The following is an 8,576-nucleotide window of genomic DNA, read 5'->3' as shown; positions in this document are numbered from 1 at the left end:
CCTTGAATATCAGTCTAAATATTTTTTATTTCCTATCATTAAAATCCAGAGCACCTACACTGAGAACCTTTCCTATGCTGCCACGAATAAGAAGCTGATGATCAAAACAATGAATTCTCTGTTTTTCTGTTTTTGACCTGAATATACTGAGTGTAATAAAAGCAGGAGGCCTTTAGAGTGGTTCAGTTGTTGAATGAATGACTTGGAGATGCTTTAACCCCCAAATTCCCAATAAAATATATCCTATTTTGTGTCCATATAACTCAGCATACATTATATTTTAAATTTAAGGAGGACGGAAGGAAAAAAAAATGCATGAAAAATCCAGGTGAGGGCACTCAAGGTGGATGGGCAGAATAAAAGTCCTTTATTTTGGTGAGACATTTACACACGCACCAAGATGTTTTGACTTCCTCCAAATTTATTCCATTTCAATACAGTTAAACTTAAGAAGCTGATTTTTTGTTGCTCATATCATGGAAATGTGATAAATATGTATATAAAGGCTCATGATGTGTGTGTTTTTAAACTGTTTGCATGTGTGCCACAGTTGGTTTGTGTTTACAGAACATGCAAAAGGAGAAATGTCCTGTCTGTGCCCCTCTTTGTCTGCAGCCAGTGCGAACCAGATGGACTTGGAGGCTGCAGGGAGCAGACAGGTTGCATTTCAGGACAGTCGCCGCTGCTGCCGCTCGCTCCGCAGCGCCCCGCTCCGGCCTGCCGCCGCACTGCCAGGAGAAGCCGTGTGCGCCCGGTGAGCGACTGCCGCTGAAGACACAACACCGCTGTCTGCACTCAGGTAAGAAAACCACGACATTTTTCTCGTTATTTCACCGATCCGATCTCAGCGTAATCGCGCCGAAACACCGGAGAAAGCGGGCGACATGCGGAGCGAACGGCGCGTCGTCATTCTCCATCGGCATTCGTCTTGTCACTTAATATTTTTTGCATGAGGTGGGAGAGGTTGGGCCTCGGTGCGTTATAGAAATATGCACATGAATGTTTTTTTTCTCAACATGAGAGCGTAGATCCTCCTGCGGCTGCTTATTTCGCGCGTTTTGGCGTTTAGAGACACACTTCGATTGTGCGCAAAATGCATCTCCATCGATCCTCATCTACAACAAACAGTGTTTTTGTTGCAGCCATCGTCGCTGCTCCCCTGAAGGAGCAGAGGAGAGGAGCAGTCACCTCCCCACAAACACGGCTCATTGCATGTTTTCTCCTCATTCCCCTGCAGGAATAAAAAATGTCTCCATCATCTTCCTCCGGAGCAGGTCCTGCCTTCGCCTCAGCCGCTCCGATCTTGTCCTTGCGTGTGCTACAAGACTAATCCGCCACAATATTTATAATCTCATTATTAAAGGATCCCACGAGGACAACAATGCAGTGCTATTTCTTTTATATTTACTGCAGTTTAAGCAGCGCTTCTTTCCTTTGTGCGCCTGCTGTCAGCTCTGCACGTTGCGCTTCTCCCCTCCCGTTATTCTGGATCTTTCGCTTCTTTCTTGCATTTGAGGGCCTAAATGGTTTCTAGCATGGCTGTGCGTACCTCACAAATGGACTCCTTTATTCTCTAAAGCGAGATCCTGCACGTAAAGCAACGCACAAAAAAACAACAACAAGCAGCCATTGGTTGTATTGCATTGATTTGCGTGCGTCTCCGCCGTATGTTCATATTCTTACATTGTTTGGAGAGCTCAGACTGTAGGAAATTGGAATGATGCGGCGTCTGTGCGCAAATGCCAAGCCCATTTTTCATCTGCTCAACAGTGGAGAGTCTCTGCTGTCACACAGCCCGAGCAGTGAACCAGGCTGTTTATCTGACACATATGGGCTCCTCAGTAATCCGCCTGGGGTCAGCGGACACGATCTGATCCTCAGTAGGTGCATGCAAGGCTTTCACCATGAACCCTTTAGACAAACAGTGTGAAAACAATAGGGCCTGATGAGCTGTTTTTTTCCCCGCTGATAAAACCTGTGGCCTGATGGACTGAATGGGTTTGTTGAATTCTCTTGTCTCCTTCTCCTCGGACACACCTCTTTCCCATCCTCATGGGTTCTTGAGCGCCTCTGGTTGCATTGATTTCTCCAACAATTACAGGAGCTGTTAGGGAGGCGGGCATGTTGTAGGCTGTAACCGCAGCTGGGAGCCATTCCAGCCGGCCAGATGAGAAAGGAATGAGAGACATCTCAGTGTCATCGTGTTCGTGTTGTGATAGACTCAGGCGGCATTCTGCAAGTTTCTGCAGCGCTTTGGCATCAAGAGTTGTTGCTGGAGAAACGGGCTGGTATGCACATAGTGAGGACTGGCAGGGACTCCTCCCGTCCAAAGAATTGCTGGACTCCTTTTAAATTAAATGATGCGTTCAGATCGGCTGTCAATGCATCTCTTTTACAGAAGGGCTGATTTACAAACAGCTAACTTCAAACCTTAAAACCTTGTAGTAGAAGTGGCAGAACAAAGCTGAGATCCTCAGACCTCCAGCTGGGGGCCCAAGGTCCACTCTGTGTGCCTGATTTGATTCATAGCTACTGGGAATTTGCTCCACTGAAGTGCTATATCAGCTGTGATGGGTCTTCCACCTCCATGTTGGGGCTCTGCACTTGTAGAAGGACTCGTTGGTATTGTTATAAACTCATAGTTCGTATTAGGGCTGAACGATGTGCAAAAAACATCAGATTTTGATTGTTTTTTACAGATTATTGCAACGTGACTCCTGATCTTTAGTGGCTTAATGGTCATTTGTTTTCCAGCGATGAAGAAATTGTTAAAATGATCGTGACTTTTGCTGTAATTTGTACCAAACAAGCACATTTGGAGAATATGATTTGTGGGTCGGGGCATCTCTGTAGCACCACAATGCATTTGTTTTACCATATTGATCACATATTGTCTTTGGCTGTATTGCAACCTCGACAGTGATCATTTGTAGTAAAGTTGGGAGTTTCTCAGTCTGTTAACACACAGGAAAACAAAGGTTTTGTTATTGTGTTATTGTTTTGTCATTTTTATCGTCAATACATCTGTCAGTTATTTCCTCGAATGATAATGTGTTTAAAATGTCAGAAAATAATACAGTATAAATGTCAGTATTCCCCGGATGCCCCAATTAGCATATTCAGATGTCTTGGTTGGTCAGAAAAGATAATGAGTTTACAATTCTAGAAAACACAGCTGCGACCAGGGAATGATGGATCCATTATCAAAAAGAACAGTCGATATTCTCTCAGATGACTTATTGATTGATCATCTCGGCTCTTGGCCATGTTTTTATAAGTGTCAAGGGAAATAATAAAACTATAGGGGCCAAACTGGTTTCTGCCCTCGAGCAGGAGGTTAATCTGACCTTGAATATTGTTTTGTATTTGGTATAAAAACTCGATTTCAAACCGTCACAACTGACACTTCAGTTAAAGGAAACGGGTCAAGTTGAGATATTTACCGAAGCCAGCTGTGACTCAGCCTCAACTATGTGGGTCATAGTTTGACATGCGTTTCATTGGCACTGTTGTTTTTAGATGGTCCGTTATTGTAATTAATGTCAAAAAATCTTGTGTGTAGTTGCATTTTGGCTTCGTAGAGCAGCGTACACACTGGAGTACTATAGAGACTTTAGTAGCGATAAGGGAAAGGTCAGAATCGTGCCGCACAAGCCGAGACATTCTGACATTTAGTCCCTATAGGAATCAAACTCCCACTCTCAACGCTGGATCCTGCATCTCCCATCACTCAGCTAGATATCATCTTTCAGCCAGTGTTTTTTTTCCCCTCATAAATATACACGTTTTAAACTCAGAACTTCCAGATTGTTACAGGTTTCCATTAGAGATCTTCACACTCAAGCCCAGACTGAGATAAAGCTTGATTTATGCCTCTCTGTTGAATCTACGCGTGATGAGAACTTCCCAGAAATGTAATTACACGTCACGGTGGCGCAGACATCGACTGTAATTGGTAGTGATACGCTGTGTAAACGCCACATAATGATTTGTGGAAGGAAAAGTAGAACAAAATATAATGTGCAATAGGCTGTATTTGTCTTTTTAGGGGGAAATAGTGCACTTTTTTACAAAACACTTATTTAGATTTTCGATTAGTATATCATCAGCTTCTCACACTTTTTAAAAACTATGTGTTCTTTATTGAGTTTCCGAACATCTTAGATGCTTTCATTTCATTGTTTGTTTTGAGGCATAAAGAAAAAAAGTCATTCATGATTTCACAAGATGTTGAAGCATTAGTCATCTCACAAACCCCATGATCCTATGTCGTGGCCCGAGCCTTAAAATAGAAACTCCTGCACGTGTTTCACTAGTATTACCAATTAAATAATGTCACATATAGTCATATATCAGTTACAGGAGTTGCATTATTTGAGAGAGGAGTGAAGGAAATCATCTTTGTTAGACTAGAACATCTCTAGACAAAGAAGGGAGTCTATGACAGCACATATCAGGTACTTAGAACACGGTCCTGAGATCCTCAACAGGCAGCTTCACAGTCACAGCTGGAGGAATGTGAGTCACACATGGGCCATGAGTCATGTGATTTAGGGTGGGAATAAATACCTGGGACCCCCCCATGTTAGAACTAAGGATTCCCTCTTGGATGCCAGATGAAATGTTTTCAAGAACCAAGAGGAGAAATCCAGTCGCTCTTCAGTGAAGCACTTTTGTTGTTTGCATGAGTTTCCTCCTACGCAAGACTTTAGCTTGTACAGGAGTGTTTTTACTTTCTGGTATTAGCAGTTTTGCATAAGTAAAGGATCCAAGAACATCCTCCACTGCAGTTTAATATAAGGTCACAGTTTTTATTTTCCAATATTTCTTTGAATAGACACTATCTCCATCCCCTTCAATCATAGTTCTGCATTAAACAGCCCACATCAAAGACTGATGGCCAAACCAGCACAAATTCACATTTACCCGTGAAGCTGCTGAAAAAAAAATCCCAATAACTACAAACACAGACAGTTTTGTATCAGCGTCTGCAAAGATGCAGGCGAAATCCTAAGTTTCCGGGCCTTGACATGAAACAATCGCTCTCCTCAGTTTGGCTGCTGATGTTATTGAGTCATCGCCTTCAATCACATGTCCTCGAGCGTCGTGCATTATGAAATGAATCCACACTGAAGCGCTCCACTTAGCAAAGACTGACAGGCCATTGCCTCATGCAGGCTTCAGCCAAAAGGTGACCGCATCCAGCCAAGCGTCATCACGGATAGACCTGCAGAGCTTAGGCTGGCAAAACCAACAGCATCACTCAGATTGCTTGTGTAGAGTGGAGCTTTCATGCAAGTCACTTGGATTTACTGTATTTGACTTGAAAGCTCAGTCAGTCAGTGGAGTTATTGATTTCGGAAGTAGTCATTTTAGCTATTTTTCAAGCCAAAGTGCTAAATATTCTCTGCTTTCAGCTTCTCCAAAGTGTCAATTTGCTGCTTTTTTTCCTGTTTTATATAATAAACAGAATATCTTTTTGGAAGAAGTCACCCTAAGGTTTGGGAAATTGCACATTTTTGACATTTTTTGATTTCTCTGTGGTTCTATTTTTGCTTTATAGCCAACTGTCTCGATAGTATAACGACAAATTGATTTAGAGGCTTGTACCTGACAAAACTAATACATTTCTTTTTGCATGTGTGCCTTTATTCAATAAGAAACAGACAAGATAAACCGGAGTTGTAATGTCATCCAAGAGAAGCTGCTTCTGTTTTGAAAGCGTCGTTAAAGAGAAGAAGAAATGCCACAGCAGGTCTAAGCTGCATTCTTGTACACAGTTAATTGGCGTCATGCTGATGAAGGACTTTGGCTCATTGCACCAGCAGACCTGAGTGTGTGTGTGTGTGTGTGTGTGTTTGTGTTTTGTGTACACGAACATGCAGCAGCTGGAGTCTCTGATTACTTAACTCTCTGCACCGTGAAAACAAGAGCAGAATTCCTCATGTTTGGAATTCCGTCCCGCACCATCGTCACCTCAGAAATGCTAACGTGTCCTTAAATTCCTCTGCAAGCTGGAAGTTTTGCATTGATTATGTAACAGTAATTTTGTTTGAGGAGGGCGAAGCAGCTTTAAACTGAGAGGAGGTTGTGTGTGTAAAGGTAGCAGGGCGTGGTTTTACATCCTGGAGGTAAAATATTCCCCCTCGGCTGCTTTAAACGGGCATTTGTAGATGCGGAGCAGGAGGTCGTGTGCAGGCCGGCCCTGCAAGATGTTTCCCCTCCAGCACTTAGATGGAGGCTAAGAAATGGAGGCGGGCTCCACCTTCAGCAGCTCCACTGCAGGGCCACAGAAAGTAGAAAGGTAGAGTCAGTGTGCGGCTGCTGGAGGCTGCGAGGGAACAGAGAGCGAGCGCACGATGAGGAAAGTAGGTCAGAGATACAGAAGCAATCAAGCATGAGAGCAGCATCCTCGTCTCTCAGCTGAGCTACAAGCAGCACTGGTGAGCAGGCAGGCCCATACATGGCATCAGACAAACTCCTTTGTTTTTAGATTTGAGCCATTTTAGCTCTGCAACAATTACACAATGAACCAATTAGTCACATAGCATAAAGTGCTGCCTGTGTACTGTGACTGCATGTGAGGATTTGCTGCTTTTCTTTGTTTTATGTCATTCTAAATGGAAAATATTTGTTTTTTTGATCACTGGCCACAAAAAATCAGCTTATTGAAGGTATCACTTTGGGTATTTTGTACAAATTGTCAGGTTTCTGTTGCCTAATCTGCTGTGCAGCTGAAATTGTCAATTGATTAATCAACTTATTTAGAGCTGCAAGTAACGATTCTCACAATCAATAAATCTGTTAAAGATTTATTTGATTGGTCTATAAAAATGCTAAAAATGACCAAAACAAGCTGAAAAGGGTCGTCTTGAGTCATTTAAAACACAAAGATGTGTCATTTATTGTAAATGTAAAACCAGAGACTGCTTTCTTCAGTGAGAGGAACAGACAGAAACCATGACTCCATCTACTCATTTATGGCTACAGCTAATGATTACTTTCATCATTAATGAGCCTCAACATTATAGTAGTGGTTAAAAAATAACAAGAACAAGCTCTAAAATGTTGTCTTATTTTGTCTGAAACAGAAAGATGACACAAATCCTCTCACTTGAAAACCTTAATCTAGAGAATATTTGAATTTTTGCTGAGTTAAATAACAACTAGCCGGTCAACAAACTGTAATGAATCCATGAATTGTCGTTTCTTTGCACAGAAATAAGCTAAAATGCCAACTAACCTGCAGACTACAGCTTGTGAAAGCACACAGGTTTTGTTGTAGAATAGAGGGTCCAGGTCAGCTGGTTGATTGATCGGTTGATATGCTTTCATCAGACCAAGTGTCCCTTCTTCTTTGGTGTGTATCTGCCACATGGTAGCCCAGTAAAGTTCAACAAAAACAGAAAGTCCTCACATTTGATGAAGTGTAACCTCATATAGATCTGCGCTTTTGATTTGTTTTATTAAGCTCCTACATTTCCCATAATGCACCTCAGCAGCATCAGTTTTGTGTCTGTTTCTTCATGTTAAATCCCTACAGTATGTAATTCCAAACCTCCAGTTTCTAAAGGAACCAATTTATTTGTAGAGTCCAACCCGAGCTGAGCTGACCCTCATGACATCACAATGACATCATCGGGGGTGAAGTTTCTACTAAGAGAAATCTATTTTTCTCCATTTTCTAAATCCATCTCTGACTTTTGCTTCACTTTGCTGCTTTGTACGACGAGTTTCAGCTGCAAACAGACGCACACACTTTGCGGCTGCATGCTCTGCTACATGCTCCTGGAGCTGTGTCAACATCCCTGTTGACCGAGCTGGTTGCAGAGCCGAGGCCTGAGCCAAGATTACATTTTCACACGCCCCTGAGAGGAACAAGCTGCATCAGCAGACCTTTGAGCCTTTTCCCCCTCGTGAAGCTGCGACAAAGACGGCTGTCACGTCGCCTTTCTGCGGCAGGTGAAATGTGTGTGTGCGTTTTGTCCCAATTCAAATGATGAAGCGGGTCCTGGTCCCGGTCCCGTCCCGCAGCAGCTCTATGAGTGATGGACCCGTGTGAAGTTTGCAGAGCAGATTCTGAGAAATGCTATTGGAAAGGGCTGTTTTGTTCTTCTTCATGTGAGGATTAATTAACCCTTTTCACTCGACCCACCACCATTTTGAGAAGGTCGCAGAACGTGGCACAGTCGGCTCTCCAAAGCTCTCCAGTGGCCAATAGACTGGAGAGGCAGCGTAGTACCGCTACCACTAAAATGGATGTCGTGCTTCGTTGCTGCTGCAGCAGATTTGGTAGAATTTTTTAGAGCAGCATCAGTGTCACTGACTCATTCTTATCCGGCTGTTATTCCCTCTTTAATTTCAAATAAGTTGTTTGTTTTGGCCTCTCGGTGATGGAGCTTTTACTGTCTGAACTTGAGTTTTCTTCTAGGTAGGAATTAACAAAGAATAACTCCCTAACTGGGATTATAACAACAGCTTGTCTCCTGTAACAGCATTTTCTACACTAAATATTCAATAAAATAATGATATTTCAACAAGGAGAGATCAGTTTAGTTTAAGGCTGCACCTAATAT

General features: G+C 42.7%; 1 protein-coding gene across 11 annotated transcripts in view; it reads left to right on the top strand.

Moving 5' to 3' along the window:
- The first annotated feature begins 663 nt into the window (after nucleotides 1-663).
- Nucleotides 664-8,576, top strand: part of mapta (microtubule-associated protein tau a) — a 41,827-nt gene continuing 33,914 nt past the window's right edge. For all 11 annotated transcript variants that reach the window (XM_008293626.1, XM_008293616.1, XM_008293624.1 and 8 more), the window contains exon 1: nucleotides 664-799. The gene's annotated coding sequence lies outside the window, so the exon portion shown is untranslated. The remainder of the gene's footprint in view (nucleotides 800-8,576) is intronic.

This window comes from Stegastes partitus, unplaced genomic scaffold (assembly GCF_000690725.1).
Source record: "Stegastes partitus isolate 25-593 unplaced genomic scaffold, Stegastes_partitus-1.0.2 Scaffold898, whole genome shotgun sequence".
Lineage (NCBI taxonomy): Eukaryota > Metazoa > Chordata > Actinopteri > Pomacentridae > Stegastes > Stegastes partitus.
The sequence above is the reverse complement of the archived record's forward strand: the minus strand, read 5'-3'. Positions and strand labels throughout refer to the sequence as shown.